The 17,227-nt window shown below is 39.4% G+C and overlaps 1 long non-coding RNA gene across 2 annotated transcripts; it reads left to right on the plus strand.

Moving 5' to 3' along the window:
* Positions 1 to 15,312: 15,312 nt before the first annotated feature.
* LOC145059414 (uncharacterized) lies at positions 15,313 to 16,665 on the plus strand. 2 transcript variants are annotated; one of them, XR_013686771.1, is made up of 3 exons: positions 15,313 to 15,489; positions 15,842 to 15,910; positions 16,522 to 16,665. It is a non-coding gene; the product is annotated as an uncharacterized LOC145059414 (long non-coding RNA). The 2 variants fall into 2 exon arrangements; XR_013686770.1 differs by having other exon boundaries at positions 15,313 to 15,485.
* The last annotated feature ends 562 nt before the right edge of the window (positions 16,666 to 17,227 follow it).

Below are 17,227 nucleotides of genomic sequence, written 5' to 3' on the forward strand. Positions count from 1 at the left end.
AGGAGAGAAGGGAGAAGTGATTTTGAAGTGATGTGCATGGAGGAATGGGAAATATTGCATGGATATCCTTTGGATAATAATGAGGTGGCATGCATTAAGTCAACTCTCCCTTATCTTCTTGGGTTTGGGCCTTTGGGCCGAGAATGTGAAGGAAAAAAAAGATTTTTGGGCCTTTTGTCCCTTAAGCCCAATGTTTGAGTTAGTTAGAGTGTGTTTTATGCTTAAAATAATGTAGTATGATTTTTATATTTTTATTGGACTAGTTTAGGTTATTCATGGCTCAAAGTCTTCAATTCATTTCATTATAGGCCCAACATGACCTAAAATGTTAAAATAAATAAGTGTGGGTCCAATTAGAGCCCAATTAGGGTTCTAAGCCCATGATAGTCCAATTGGAAGCTTATTGGTCCATTGGGATCCAATAAGGAAGTTCTAGTCTAAAATAGACTTAACAAGAGCTTCTAGGGTCTCCAATTGTTTGATGACTATTTGTAGTGCTTGCATGATGTATTTGATTGAAGTTTTTGATTCACATTAACTTGAATATATAGATTACATGGCTCAAAATTTACAGTTGTGACATCATCCCCCCGTTAGAGGGAATTTCGTCCCGAAATTCTGTTTGAAAGCTAGATTTGAGAATGCTAGAATAGGTGAGGGTACTTTTGCTTCATTTGATCTTCGCGTTCCCACGTGAATTCTGGCCCACGCTTTGCGTTCCACCGTACCTTCACGATCGGGATGCGACTCTGCTTAGTACGCTTCACCTCCCTGTCCATGATTTCGATTGGCTCTTCGACGAACAGGAGATTCTCATTGATTTCGATTTCGTCAAGAGGAATGACAAGGGTTTCATCTGATAGGCACTTTTTCAGATTAGAAACATGAAACACGGGGTGTACACCGTTTAGCTCTGCGGGTAGTTGTAGTCTGTATGCTACTGGACCTATTCGGGCGACGATTTCGAAAGGTCCAATGTATCGCGGGTTCAGCTTTCCCCGTTTTCCGAAACGTATAACCCCTTTCCAGGGTGAGACCTTTAACAATACTCGATCACCGACTTGGAATTCTAAGGGCTTTCGCCGTTTATCAGCATAGCTCTTTTGCCGGTCACGCGATGCCTGTAATCGAGCTTTGATCTGGACAATCTTTTCTGTGGTCTCGCGAATGATTTCCGGTCCCGTTAATACCCTGTTTGACGTATGTGTTCTTGCTAGCTGGGTGTCACCTACTTCAGTCCAACATAACGGTGATCTACATTTACGCCCGTACAGTGCTTCGAAAGGGGCCACCTTAATGCTCGAATGATAACTATTGTTATATGAAAACTCGATCAACGGTAGGTGGGTATCCCAAGACTTTCCGAAGTCTATCACACATGCACGAAGCATGTCTTCAAGCGTCTGAATGGTTCGTTCGCTTTGACCGTCCGTTTGTGGGTGATACGCGGTGCTCATATCAAGATGAGTTCCCATGGCCTTGTGGAGCGACTGCCAAAAGCGTGACGTGAACCTACTGTCCCTATCCGAGATGATAGATTTTGGCACTCCATGAAGTCTTACAATCTCTCGTAGGTACAAACGCGTCAGTCTCTCCATCTTGAAGGACTCTTTGATCGGCAGAAAATGGGCAGATTTCGTCAGTCGGTCGATTATTACCCATATGGTGTCCAGACCGTCCGACGTCTTGGGCAGCTTGGTCACGAAGTCCATAGAAATCCCCTCCCATTTCCACTCAGGGATTGCCGGTTGCTGTAACAATCCGGAAGGTTTCTGGTATTCCACTTTTACTTTGGCACACGTAAGGCACTTACTAACATAAGTTGCGATTTCCGCCTTCATGTTAGGCCACCAATAGTGCTGCTTAATGTCCAAATACATCTTGTCCGAACCAGGGTGAATGGAGTATCGTGTCTTGTGGGCTTCCTTCATAACGATCTCCCTGAATCCTCCGATTTTTGGAACCCAAATACGGTTCATGAAGTAGTATACCCCATTCTCTTTGACTTCCAGGTTCTTCTCCATTCCGCGTAATGCCTCGCTAGTTCTATTTTCCGCTTTCATAGCCTCTGCCTGGACTGATGCAATTTGAGCGGTCAGATGAGACTGAATGGTTATCGAGTGCGTTTTCGTACGGCGGTTTGTGTACTCCTTCCGACTTAATGCGTCAGCTACCACGTTGGCCTTGCCTGGATGGTACTTGATCTCGCATTCGTAGTCGTTTAACAACTCCACCCATCTTCGTTGTCTCATGTTCAGCTCCTTCTGATTCGAGATGTGCTGGAGGCTTTTGTGGTCTGTGAAGATGGTGCACTTTGTACCGTACAGGTAGTGCCTCCAAATTTTTAGGGCGAAGACCACAGCTCCCAGTTCTAGGTCATGGGTTGTGTAATTTACTTCGTGCGTCTTTAGTTGACGGGACGCATATGCTATCACTCTTCCACGTTGCATGAGAACGCAACCTAAGCCTTGATTTGACGCGTCACAGTAAACTACAAAATCTTCCGTTCCTTCGGGTAGAGATAGTACAGGAGCGCTACAAAGAGCTTGCTTCAAGGCTCGAAACGCAATCTCTTGTCGGTCTGTCCACTTGAATGGCACACCCTTTTGCGTAAGTAAGGTAAGTGGCTTGGCGATTTTAGAGAAGTTTTGGATGAATCTCCTATAGTAGCCTGCTAGGCCTAAGAACTGACGAATTTCTGTGGGCGTAGTCGGAGTTGCCCATCCTTCCACAGCTTTGACCTTAGAGGGATCCACATGAATTCCATCTTGGCTAACTACGTGACCTAGAAAATTCACGCTCCGTAGCCAAAACTCACACTTAGAGAGTTTGGCGTAAAGCCTTTCCGATCGCAGCGTTTCTAGGACTTGTCGGAGATGTTGGCCATGCTCCTTTTTGCTTCGAGAATAGACGAGGATGTCATCGATAAACACAATGACGAAGTTGTCCAAGAACGGTCGACAGATTCGGTTCATTAGGTCCATAAATGCGGCGGGTGCATTTGTTAGACCGAAGGGCATTACGACGAATTCATAATGTCCATAGCGGGTTCGGAAAGCGGTTTTAGGAATATCTTCTTCTCGGACCTTGAGTTGATGGTATCCGGACCGTAGATCTATTTTAGAAAAATAGCTAGCTCCTTGGAGCTGGTCGAATAGATCATCGATTCGTGGGAGTGGGTAGCGGTTTTTAACAGTGAGTTTATTCAACTCTCTGTAATCGATGCACATTCTGAAAGATCCGTCCTTCTTCTTGACAAAGAGCACCGGAGCTCCCCATGGCGAGTAGCTAGGTCGGATAAATCCCTTGTCCAGAAGCTCACTGAGTTGGCTGGACAATTCCTGCATTTCAGCAGGTGCCAATCGATATGGTGATTTAGCGAGAGGAGTTGCTCCTGGGACGAGGTCGATTCGGAACTCAACCTGTCTCTCTGGGGGTACTCCTGGAAGATCTTCAGGAAACACGTCCGGGAATTCACACGCTACCGGAATGCCTTGGATGTTAATTTCTTCTTTGGCCTTGTCCACTATGTGGGCCAAGAACGCTAAGTTGTTCTTTCGCAGATGTTTTTGTGCTTTGATGCACGAGATAAGACGAAGATTCGTGCTAGGTTTGTCTCCGTAAATTACTAGGGTTTCGTGATTCGGGAGACGAAGGCGAACGGCCTTCTCGTGGCACAAAATCTCAGCATGGTGGGGGCTTAACCAATCCATGCCGATAATCACATCGAAACTCCTAATTGACACTGGCATCAGATCTATTCGTAAGACGTGTTGGTTAAGGGTTAGGGTACATCCAGTGTAGATTTCCCTAGTGGATTCGGTCTTCCCATTGGCCATTTCCACCGTATAGGTTTCATTTAGCTTTTGGGGTTGTTGTTTTAATAAATGTTTAAACTTCTCGCTTACGAAACTTCGCTCCGCTCCGGTATCAAATAAGATGCATGCATAAGTGTGGTTTAGGAGGAACGTACCGGTCACAACTGCGGGGTCCTGAACTGCATCACTCTGACCCATAGTCAGCATTCTTCCTGCTCCTCTGTTTCCTGAGTTGTTGTTGTTGTTAGGGCAGTCTCGACGGAAATGTCCCGTCCTTCCACACCCGAAACAGGTGTGGCTAGGCCCTGCGTTGTTGCCGCCGGCATTGGTGTTGTTGGTATTGCGGTGGTTGTTGTTGTTGTTCTGGTTGTTTCCCTGACTCTGGTTCTGAGAAGGATAAGTCCTGCAGAACCTTGCAGTGTGTCCCCTTCGGTTGCAACTGGTGCAATGGAACTCCCTACATTCTCCTTGGTGATGGAAACCGCACTTGTTGCATTTGGGATGATTACCGGAATAGGGTCTTGAAGTATTTGAAGCAGCTGAGGCTGGAGCATGTGATGTGACTGGTACCGGCGCAGTGACAGCGTGAACTGCCACCGTTTGCTGCTTTTTAGAGGTCTCGGGACCCTGGCGCCCCTTCCTCTTGTTGTTCCATCCTTTCTTACCATCACTCTCCTTCTTCTTCTCAGTCTCTACCGGTTTCTCGCCCTTTTTGTGGTTATGATCATACAGCCTCTTTGCCAATCTCTTCGCACTGTCAAAATTTTCAGGGTTCGCAGCTATCACATTCCCTTGAATGGGGGATGTCAGTCCCCAAATGAATCGTTCAATCTTCTTTCCCTCTGATGTGATCATACCCGGGCACAACAGAGATAGTTCGCTGAATCTCGATATGTAAGCATCGATGTTCCCATTCTGCACCGTGAGATTCCATAGTTCCTGCTCCATCTTCTGTATTTCGCCTCGGGGGCAGTACTCAGCCGTCAACATCTCTTTCATCTCTGCCCAGGGAATAGAGTTGGCGACAGGGAGTGTCATAGCTTCCACATGACCATTCCACCAAGTGAGTGCTTGGTCCACAAAAGTGCAGGCCGCGAACTTCACTTTCATCTGCTCGGGGCACTCGCATATCTCGAATACCGACTCTACCTTCTCGATCCATCGCTTTAGGGCGATCACTCCTCCGGTACCGTTGAAAGTTCGGGGTTTAGCGTTCGCAAAATCCTTGTAGGTGCACGTTTTAGTGAGTCCTTGGTTCGTCCCGTTGTTCGAACTTCCGGATCCTTGCCCGTTACCTCCTCCGTTGTTCCCTCGGTGAAGTTGTGCCATAGCCGCTGTGACTGCAGCAGACACGGCTGCCTGGAAAGCAGTGGAGTCAACTTCCGGCGGGGTTGGTTCGGGATTTCCGCGAGTAGCTGGGCGAGGCATCTTTCTGTCATGAAACGGAAAGATGTTGAGTGTACGTGGTTTCCGTGAGGTGGCGACTCTACTAACTAGGTGTATGGTGCGAACCTAAACATTACTATCATCAAACATGCAATCATAATGTCTCAACACATAGCAACTGAGAATAATTTAGCAAAACACACAAAAGTTTATTAATATTATCCGCATTTAGTACAAGAAAATTTGCTCGTAGGAGCATACATAAGTAACACTAATCCGACAGCATAACGGCTCCATGAGTAGTGTAGTCACTTAAACATAGAGCCGGAGTACATAACATAGTTCCTAATAACCTACTATGATAAGTCTATCCCTATCCGCGTTGGGCTGCGTCAGGAGGTGGTGCCGAAGTCATATGCCGAAATGTTGTGCCAGTAGCTGCGCCATCTCTGCCATGTCTCCTATAACCTCATCCCTCTCATGCTCTGCTTGCACTGCCCGAGCCTCCATCGCATACAGCTGTTGTCGCAGTGCGGCGATCTCAGCTTCGAGGGAACGGTTCTCTCTTGGGGGGTTCGCTGGTGGGGCAGGGTGATCTGGTTGTGCCTCGTCCTCGCATGGCGGGATGGGGTCCTGGTCCCCGACCCGGCCGTCTTCGTCGTCATCGTCGAGCTCTCCAAATTCGTAGTCAGTGTCTACGTATTCGTCGGGTCCGACATCGTGTGCTTCGCCTGGATTCCCTCCTGGCTCATCCACAAGCATCCCGTGAGCTACTAAGGCCTGATGAAACTGAATACCCTGCTGCTCCTCCTCGGGCTCCTCCTCCTCCTCTAGCCACCCGTTGTTTCCCTGATTAGGGAAGTAGGGGTCTCCCGGGTGATGAAAGCCAGCCATGCTGTCTGCGCGAGTACGTAAATATGCTACATTATCCTAGGATGCTATGTATATCATACATACTAAGCAAACATTCTCCTTTTGGGTGATAAAAGGTATAGTGTTAGGTTCCCTGGCTATCCCGATCTCATCAAGACGTGTGTTAATTTTACCTTGGAGAGAATGTAGTTGATCAGGCTACATTCACTCCTTGGTATCACTAAGAACAGTCCCGAATTAACTGAGATACCAGTGTTATTGTGTTTGATTCAGCGTTGGATCTTTATTCCTAATGCAAGCAAGTGTGTTTTATTTACTTGTTCTGTTCAGAGTTATGTTAGTCCCTCTTTTTGGTTTATAGTTGCATATCAATGTATGGCTTGACATGCTAGTTCACTATAAACAAAGCTCTAATACCAACCTGTCACACCCCCGAACCAGACGGCGGAAACGTCCGGGGGCTGTCGTGACTCAATTGAATACCATAACATTGAATATATATGAAACATAACAACATTCGTCACCATTCATCAACATAGTACAACCAGTAGTGTTTACATATCATACATTGTTTAAACATTACATTTCCCAAAAATTAATTTGTTCAATCCATACAAAAATAAACTACAACCGTCACTGAATATGATTTCCCTTGATTCACTGGTTCCCTGAGAATACAAGTATTTTGAAAAACGTCAACATATGAAATGTTGGTGAGTTCATAAGTAGTGTTTGAAATCGAATGTTTGTATTGTTTGAAAAACCACCAGAAAATCCGATATTTTCTGAAAAGATAAGCTTTTGAAGACATTTGTGAAGATCCATAGGTATGCTTGTTTGTTTCTACACTTGTAAAAAAAATGTTCATTGAAAATGTATGCATTTCAAATTTGTAAGTATTGAAAACCCTAGGAAAACCCGATGTTCTCCTAGTTCCTTGAATTACGTGATGTTACATTGAAACCATTGCATAGCGTATAGTGTCAGTCCCAGGCGACGTTGGAAGGTTCTCGAGCAGGATTATTTACTACAAACCCGCGTTACACAAACGCCCAGTTTATAGTTATACTAACGACTCCGAAGGCGTCGTCAGTACTAATCGCGTTATCCAATCGCCCTGACTAGGTGTAGTCCCACATCCGAAGAGAAAGAGGTCACGAAGACCCCGGTAACTCCATTAGCCGGTTGGGGATAAAATGTACGAGGGGTCCCCGACCCGCCTCGCATGAAATGTAGACTTTACTAGCAATACCAAAGGACCCTTGGGGACCAGTAGTATACAAGCCATTGAAAGTCCATTTACGTTGTGTCGGATCGGTAAAACCCAACACTCCGTAAAAAAAATGTCTTCGGGCCTTAAGATCAGGTCATTGGGCTAGCTAGGCTCAACGAACAAGATTTTACACTTGTGGGGCCCAAAGATGGTGCGTAGACGTCTGTGCACACTCGCATGTATATGTATTACCAAACGTTACTTGTATGAATCGTAGTGTCGTAGTGTTAGTAGTTGTAGAATTCTATTGGCTCGAGACCGAGCCAATTCGTTTAACAACGATTTTTGGTATTGTAATGTATTGTATTTCGTCGATAGTCGCGGTGCCATTATTTAATCAAATTGTGTATATTGAACTAGCCTTGAAATATTCCTGTTTTCAGCCCCTCATTATTTGTAAAATTTACATTTTCAACCCTTTTTATTAAATACTTCCCGGTTTGGCCCTTAAACTATTTTTCTTGACATTTTAACACCAAAAATTATTGAAATTAATATTTTTCAACATATTTTTCATAAAAACAGTTTAAGTCCTTGAAAATGCAGTTTTCTCGGTTTTAATCCCTTCTTTTCGCAACTTTGACAATTTTGGCCCAAATTGGAAAATTTTTGCAACTTTGGTCCTTTTTAAATTTAAAAAGCATTTTAAACCTTTGAAAAGGATTTGGAACACTTATAGTCCACTGTTTTACAGAAAGTTACAGTTTTGGCCCTCCAAAACAGAAAAATTCGCATAATGGGCCTTATTGGGCCGAAATTTTCATTTTTAGCCCATTAAGCTTGGAATTTATGTTTTTAATCCCCTAAATGAGTATATTTCCAGAAATTTATTTATGGAAACTGTTTTGGCACACTTCATCCATCAGAATCTGTGAAATGTCAATTTGGGCCCTTATTTTTGCATTTTTCACATTTTAGGCCCAAAATTTGTGTTTTTAACCCAAAGAAAATTATTACTAAACCACTTAGCCATTTTTCTTGAAGCACTTTGTGTTTAGAAATATATTTGAAGCTAAAATCATTTAACACAAGATATATCTCGGTTTTGATGGGTTTTAAGGCTAGATCCAACATAAAAACACATAAAAGCATACATATAAGCATGGAAATCATACAAGGCATACAAAACACATATAGATCTACACTTTCACTTGTATTCCCCCCCCCCCCACAAAACTCATAAAAACAGAAAATAGGGGGTATGAAGCTCACCTTGGGGTGTTGATTCGGTTTTTGAAGAAAGATTGGAAGAAATGAAGTGATTTTTGGCCTTTGCACTCCTTGATGAACTTTTCGAGATTATGGGGGTTTCTAGAGTGCAAGATCATGATTTTTGCATGGATTAGGAAGAGATGTTTGATAAATAAGGAATACAAATCATAGATCCAAGCAAAACTTTACCTTAGATGTTGATTTTTGTGGAAGAACCTTCTTGAATGCTTCCTAATTTTCGAGATTTTGGATGGAGGGGGAGAGATGTTCTTGAGTGATCTAGAGAGTGTTTGAGAGATTTTTGGTGGGTGTATGTGTGTATGGCCGAGAGTGAGAGAGGAGAGAAGGGAGAAGTGATTTTGAAGTGATGTGCATGGAGGAATGGGAAATATTGCATGGATATCCTTTGGATAATAATGAGGTGGCATGCATTAAGTCAACTCTCCCTTATCTTCTTGGGTTTGGGCCTTTGGGCCGAGAATGTGAAGGAAAAAAAAGATTTTTGGGCCTTTTGGCCCTTAAGCCCAATGTTTGAGTTAGTTAGAGTGTGTTTTATGCTTAAAAGAATGTAGTATGATTTTTATATTTTTATTGGACTAGTTTAGGTTATTCATGGCTCAAAGTTTTCAATTCATTTCATTATAGGCCCAACATGACCTAAAATGTTAAAATAAATAAGTGTGGGTCCAATTAGAGCCCAATTAGGGTTCTAAGCCCATGATAGTCCAATTGGAAGCTTATTGGTCCATTGGGATCCAATAAGGAAGTTCTAGTCTAAAATAGACTTAACAAGAGCTTCTAGGGTCTCCAATTGTTTGATGACTATTTGTAGTGCTTGCATGATGTATTTGATTGAAGTTTTTGATTCACATTAACTTGAATATATAGATTACATGGCTCAAAATTTACAGTTGTGACAGGTATTAATGGTAGTTCTAGTTTAGATACAACTATATCTTATCAGGAAGGTACTCTTGGTTGTGAAACTTCTGGTTCGCAACCTGAAACTGTTACATTGGATCTCACTAATAGTTCTGAGGAAAATCTTAATATTGATAATTCTGTTTCTGATTCACAGATTGTAGGTGTTAGAAAATCTACTCGTGAGTCTAGATTTCCTCAAAATTTTAATGGTTTTGTTATAGAAGGAAAATATAAATATGGAATAGAAAGGTCTGTTAATTATTCCTTTCTTAGTTTTGATAACAAATGTTTTACAACAAATTTAAACAAATCAGTAGAACCACAATCTTATTATCATGCATCCTTAGATCCTAATTGGGTAAATGCTATAAATGAAGAAATTGAAGTTCTATATAGAAATAATACTTGGGAAATTTGTGATTTACCTGCTGATAGAAAGCCTATTGGTTGCAAATGGGTGTATAAGATAAAGTATAAATCTAATGGTGAAGTAGAGAGATATAAATCAAGGCTTGTTGCTAAAGGTTTTAACCAAAGAGAAGGAATAGATTTTGATGAAACTTTTTCACCTGTTGCAAAAATGGTTTCAATTAGAATTGTTATATCTCTTGCAGTTAATTTTAATTGGAATCTATATTAATTAGATATAAATAATGCATTTTTGTATGGTGAATTGGATGAGGATGTTTATATGATCTTACCACCTAGATATAATGAAAAGAATAGTAACAAAGTTTGTAAGTTACTAAAGTCTCTATATGGGCTAAAACAAGCTCCCAGAAAATGGAATGAGAAATTGTGTGGTTTTTTGCTTGAGTTTGGATTTGTTCAAAGTATGAATGATTTTTCACTGTTTGTTAAAATGAATAACGGTACTATTGTTATATTACTTGTATATGTTGATGATATAATTCTAAGTGATAATTGTGATGAAAAGATTAATAAGGTTAAAAGTTTTTTGAAATCTAAGTTTTTAATCAAAGATTTAGGCAACCTAAAGTTCTTTTTGGGAATTGAAGTTATAGATATTGATAAAGGAGTATGTTTGTGTCAAAGGAAATATTGTATGGAGTTGTTACACAAATTTGGTATGTTAAGCTATAAACCATTTAAAACTCCTTTGGATTGTAATGTAGTAATTAAAGGAGAGGGCATTGATAGTAAAGATGTGCTTATACAAAATGTTGTACTTTATCAGAAGTAGGTTGGAAAACTCATTTATTTGACTATTACTCATCCAGATATATCATATGTTGTACAGGTGTTGAGTCAATTTATGCATTCACCAAGGAAATCTCATTTTAATATTGCTATTAGATTACTTAGATATTTGAAGTTAAATCCTGGAAGGGGTTTTCTATTAAAAAAGGTAATCTAATTTTAAAAGGCTTTGTTGATGCTGATTGGGCTAAGTGTTTAGTGTCCAGAAGGTCAGTTACAGGTTATGTGGTATTTTTTGGTGATACTATTGTGTCTTGGAAAAGTAAGAAACAAGATACTGTTTCTAGGTCCTCTACTGAGTCTGAGTATAGGGCACTTGGTGTAATTTCGTGTGAAATTATGTGGATTCTGAAGTTATTGTTTGATGTTGGATTGAAAGATCTAACACCTGTTTCTATATTTTGTGACAATGAATCTATTATAAAGCTTATTCATAACCCAGTATTTCATGAAAAAACAAAACATTTTGATGTGAACACTCATTTTATAAGGGACAGAGTGTCTAAAGGTGTTGTTAATGTTCATAAGGTAAGTTCAGATTTTAATCTGGCGGATATTTTTACCAAATAGTTGGGTGTTGTTCAACATGACTGGATTTGTAAAAGTCTAGGGATGGTTGATCTGCTTAAGAATAAATGTTGAATTGATTGTTTGAATTATAAGTTTGCGGAGGGGTGTTGAGTTATGAGGATTTAAAGAGTACAAACTTATAATTCAATGTATCCTTTTAAATATCCTTTGATATTTAATTTATTATAATTATATATATATATATATATATATATAGTTGTGTTTGTTATGATTTGTGCAGGAGGATATATTGTGAACAATTTGTATAACTATTGGGCTGATTTGATACTATGGTAAAGATGTGTACACACGGGTTATACTTGACCCGTATTGCTGATCAGGACCCAATTTTAACTTGTCAAAGATATATATATATATATATATATATATATATATATATATATATATATATATATATATATATATATATATAGGATACTAGTTTATAACCCGTGGGAACCACGGTTACAAAATTAATTAAGCTTTTATAGTGAAAATTCAAAGTTATTAATCAATTATTTTAAATAAATTATTAATTAGGAGATTTTTTAGTTATATAAAACTATAATTATTGATTTTAAATAAATATGTGAAATTATATCACTTTATAATTTGTATTACTTTTATTTTAATGCTATTAATTTAATGCAGATAGAGTGAAAAATTTAAAATTTAAAATAATAATCAATAGGTTAACATGTGGCAAGTATTAATTAGTAGACATAATATAGTGACACATGGCAAAAGAAGAATAAAACATGCATTAATTAAGAGGTCTAATAAAATGACACATGTCAAAAGGAGAATAAAACTATTCTTTTATTAAGATAGAAGATTTGTAAGGATAGAGCAGATAGATATTTTTTGTACGCATACCTTCGTCTTTCTCTCATCTTTAGGGTTCATAGTGTTCTTCTGTTTCTTAATCATTCCTTCACAGAGTGTATAGATTAGTTGAGTGATCCGTAGTGAGGTTGATTTGTAGAGAGTTGAGAGTTGATGTAGTGAGGTTTTGATTTGTAAGTAAACGTGAAAACCTTCTGGTTCTTAATAAAATAAGAGTTGTTGATGTTGTATGTTTTGTGTTTGAGTTTCTTTTGAATTATGAGGAAGTTTCGATGTCATTGGGGAATTGAAATTCATTCAAGGTTGTGGCTGAGTTGTAAGTCATTGGTATATAATAAAAAAAAAATAAGATACCATATACACATATAAACGAAAGTATAATGTTACTTTTTTATTTAGCCATATAGCACCTAACAACCATGCGAACTCTTGAGCTATTTTTTAAATGGAAATAAAACGTGTTTGACAAAACTAACTAGCAATTGTGAGTTGGAAGTTGAAAACTGTAAGTTGTAGTTTTATTTGTGGAAGTTTCGGCAAAAAGTAGTTGTAAGATTTTTAGATGTGTAAAATAACATAAAAGTTAAAAGTTCTCAAAAGCTATTTGAAATAGCTTTCGGATTTGAAGTTTTTGTTTAAACTAAAGCTTTAATTTCATGCATATGAACGAAGTTTTTTTAATTCGAGTTTTTTTCTTAAAAACTAAAAAGTATTAAAAAATTCATTGTAGCCCAACACCTCCAGAGTTTATTAGATAACTAGCAAAAAGATGGAAAGAATACAAAGAATATAACAATGAAAAGGCAAAGTAGGGTCCTTAATCCATCATATACATAGCATTGTACTTTTAAGATATCTACTCGAGAAGCAAAGATATGATTAAGCCACTGTTTTATAAAATAAATAATTTTCTTAGGCAAAACCCTTCTTTATTTGCACATTGAGCTCTGAAAATCTGCCAAAGAAAGTCACTCCATAGCCAAAGAAAACACGGGAAAAAGGACATATACAACAAAATGATCACCAAAATTGCTAAAATGACCAAAAGTCTTGCGGCACCGAGCAAACCACACTTTCAACCTTTATAACAAAATGATCATCAGTTTCGCTACAAATATATTGTGAGCTCGCTAAGTAACATTTCCTAATAAGAACAATCTTGTTAAATATTTTGAAAACATTCTATGTCCAAACATATCAGCCAGTTGTTCTTTTATGGCTCGTGAATAGATGCTTGTTAGTCACAAAGTGTATTAAACACGTTGACTATCTATAATCTTACATTATAATTCTTATACAATCTCTTTACTTTTCCAAAAATCAGTTTTTCTCTAAAGAGAAAACTGATGGTGAACATGATGATTGTAACATCCCGAAATATCAAGAGTAGAGTAGAAGGGCTAAAAGAGTAAATTGGGAAAGAGTGACTCGGCGAGTCCATGGGTGGACTCGGCGAGTAGAGTCGCGACTAGGTCGCGTGTTAAGTAGCCGACTCGGCGAGTCAGTGAGATGGACTCGGCGAGTAGGCGCTGAGTGGAGAAAACCCTAATTCTCGGGGTTGAGCCCTATATAAAGAACATGACAGCCCTCTCTCAGCCTCTTTATTCCCCCTTGAGTCCCTAAAACCCTAAAATCGTGGAGAAGCACCATTGTTGAGCAAATTGAATCTTGGAGAGGTGATTGTGGAAGAGATTCTAGAGCAGGAGAGGCTTAGAGCAAGGGGATTTGCTTGGATTCGAATTTCATTGCAGTTGGGACGTTCTTTGGAGGTAATATCTTGTTCTTGGGTTGTTGTCATGTTGTTTCTTCATTTTGGGGTTTGTGGGGAGCTTGTCTTTGGAAGTAACTGGAGTCTAGAGGATAGATCTGAGGTTGCTACCTCAGATCTGGAATGGAGAAGGATAAGAGAGCATGAAAGTCCCTGTGTTGGAGTGTTTAGTGGAGCCATCATGTCACAAACCCTAGCCCAATGTGCAAATGGCCTAGATCTCTTTGGATTCACGTAAAGTTTGCCACTTTACGTGATGGATGTGTTGTAGGAGGCTAGATCTATGTTTTGGAGCAATTGCATGGCCTGGAGTGCTTCTGTATGGATTCAGACCGGTGGTACTCGGCGAGTCACATGGGTGGACTCGACGAGTTGCTTGAAGATTGCCTGGAACTCGGCGAGTTGTATGAACAACTCGGCGAGTAGGTTGAAGATAGCCTTAGACTCGGCGAGTCTGTTTGTAACGCCCGGGTTTCAGGGCTAAGCATTTTTGTCAATGTAATAGTCTAGGTCAACTCTTGTAACTCTTTTTGAAGTAATAAAGATGAAATATTTGAGTATTATGTGAATTATATGTGTTTATTATTTAATTATAAATGTATAATTAATAAAGAATAAAAATGAGCGTCAAAAATAAAGTGTGAGATAATCCCGATATCTCTACATAAAGTTGTAGAATATGTCTCAAGGTTTCCGTGGATATAAGGAACGCCGAAATCCGAGTTATAACGAAGAAGTTATGACCCGTCGAAGTTTCAGGACAGAACCGGCACGATACCGGGAAGCGTGAATAGTGAATTTACGATAGAGCGAGATTTAGCCTTAGTGATCTAAACGAAAGTCGTAGAATATGTTAAACTAAGAACATCGATAAAAAGAACGTCCAAATCTAACTTCGTATGAAGAAGTTATGAGATTTTAAACAGACCAATCCTGTCCCGATTGTTAAAAATATAACTTTAAAAATAAAGTCAAAATTAGCCGACGGAGTCTAAACGAAAGTTGTAGAGTACGTCTTCACCTACGCGTGGATATAAAGAACGTCAAAAACGGAGTTCGTATGAACGAGTTACAAATTATAATAGCATATTTACGTATTAAAATAAAGTATAAATCATGTATACGTACACACATATATATATATATATATATATATATATATATATATATATATATACATATGTATATATCATTAGAAAGGTATCGACGATGCGGTCATTATAAGACTAATGTTGAGTTCTTTCGACATTAGTTTAGTACAAATATCATTAAATCCATTTATAATAGTGTTATAGAGGGGTGTTTAGTTGTTTATATAACTAAAAGGTCATTAAGTAATTATGGAGGGTGGTTTTTGAAAATTCAATTAGTATAAATAAGAGCCTTGGGCTCTCATATTTCTTGCACCATTCTCTTGATTCAAGAGTCTTTCTCTCCTTATCCCCCGAGCATTTCGGTCCCTCGTGATTCGACTTCTCTTTCTGTAGCTTAGTATAGTAAGGTGAGCGCTGAAGCGCTGCACGAATCTTTCTTAGAAAGATTCAGCGACGAAGTTCTGCCCCTGCAGAGCCCGACTCCTAGCTAAAACCCCCTTGTAAGTAAGTTATGCTTACCTTATTTTAATATAACTTATATTTAAAATTAGTATTGTTATTATGAACTTATAATAAATATTTGAGCTATTATTATAACTTATATAAGTGTCGTTATAATATTTTTTTTTAACTACTCGCGGTACGGGGAATCTGGTTTAAAGGGCCGCATAGGGTTGTTGGATTTCAGAAGTGCTATATGCCAAAATGGTCCTGCCCTCCGGTGTTTTATGTCTGGCCCATGTCTGTACATAGTGGTTGGAAAATATTGTTTAACGCTTATATAATAATAATAATACTAAGACTAATAGTTGGTCACGGTAAATATTAGACTAAAATTTAGCGATAATATTGCTAGGTTTCGTCGAAGGAAAATAGAATCGTTAGAAGCAAGCGCTGCCCGATTTTGGAATCATCACCTTAACAAGTGAGTGCATAGTTACTTTCAACTTACACATAGATATGAAGTATTTTATATAAATTACGTGCTATGTGTGCATATTATCTGAATACTTGCTATCTATGCTAGATGAACGTTGTTATACATGTTTTCAATGATTTAAACTGTATATGTATTTTATATCTACGAAAATGTTGGGGTAAAACATGGGTAGATGCAATAGGTGATGTGTGATAAAATGATGAGAGGCCTCGATGTTGATGTTGTTGATTCTGTCATCTAGCGGAGTATGGATGACGACCACGGACTCTTCTAGACAGTCCAGTGGAACACTAGCAGGCTCGCAACCTGTAGGTGTTTGTGAACGATATGTTCACTGGTGTACTCCATCCCCCACATGGTTGCCTTTAGGACATTTATTGCTGAGGAATCCCCTTAGCAGTAGTGTCCGTCCCGATGATGATCCTTAGGCTAGGTCCCTTATGATAGGTGTTTAGGGACGTAAAGTGAGGATAACGGGAACGGGTAATCGGGTTATTGTTGATCGATGAAATTAATAAACTTATTTATTGTGGGTTGAAAACCCTATGTGCTCACCAGGCTCCCAAGCCTGACCCACTCAGTTTTATGTATTACAGGTAGTGGCGCATGAGCATAGGTGTGATGTTTTGGACGAGGGATTACGGATATAGGCATGTAGATATGAAATAATGTAGTAAGGCTTATATTGTACTGTTTATGCTTTTGATCTGTACGAACATGACATCCCGAGTCTTTTAATGAAATACATTTCTATGGAAATGCTTTTGATAAATCTTTATCATATTTTTGTTTTGGGACAAATTCCGCAACACTTTCATTTAAAATGTAACTCTGATTTTTAAACAAAGCATAAACAAACCGGTCTTTTCTGGCCGTGATTTTGGGGATGTCACACTGTTCTTGGGCTCGGCGAGTCTTGTCGAAGAGTCCCAATATTTTCTGGTCGAGTCGAGAATCGGTGAGTCAAGGGATGACTCGGTGAGTTGTGTGCGAGTGGACTCAGAGTTGTTGAACTCGACGAGTCTCGGGGTGACTCGGCGAGTTTGGTCGCGGATTGAGGGAAGTTCTGAGTATGGGGATTCGGCGTGTCATCGGGTTGACTCGGCGAGTAGAGTTAGTCAGGGGTTGACTTTGACCTTGTCTTTGATCAAGGGTTGACCAGTGGTTTCCAGGGGCATTGTGGTAATTGTTGATTGTTGTTTTGAGTTCAGTGCATTGGCGGTTGTCCAGTGGTGGAGATCGTATCAGTGATCGGAGCAGTTCGGGTTATCTGTTCAGTCGGCAGTTTCGAGGTGAGTTATC

The sequence above is a fragment of the Lactuca serriola genome, chromosome 6 (genome assembly GCF_051521515.1).
Source record: "Lactuca serriola cultivar US96UC23 chromosome 6, Lser_US96UC23_V15, whole genome shotgun sequence".
Taxonomy (NCBI): Eukaryota; Viridiplantae; Streptophyta; class Magnoliopsida; order Asterales; family Asteraceae; genus Lactuca; species Lactuca serriola.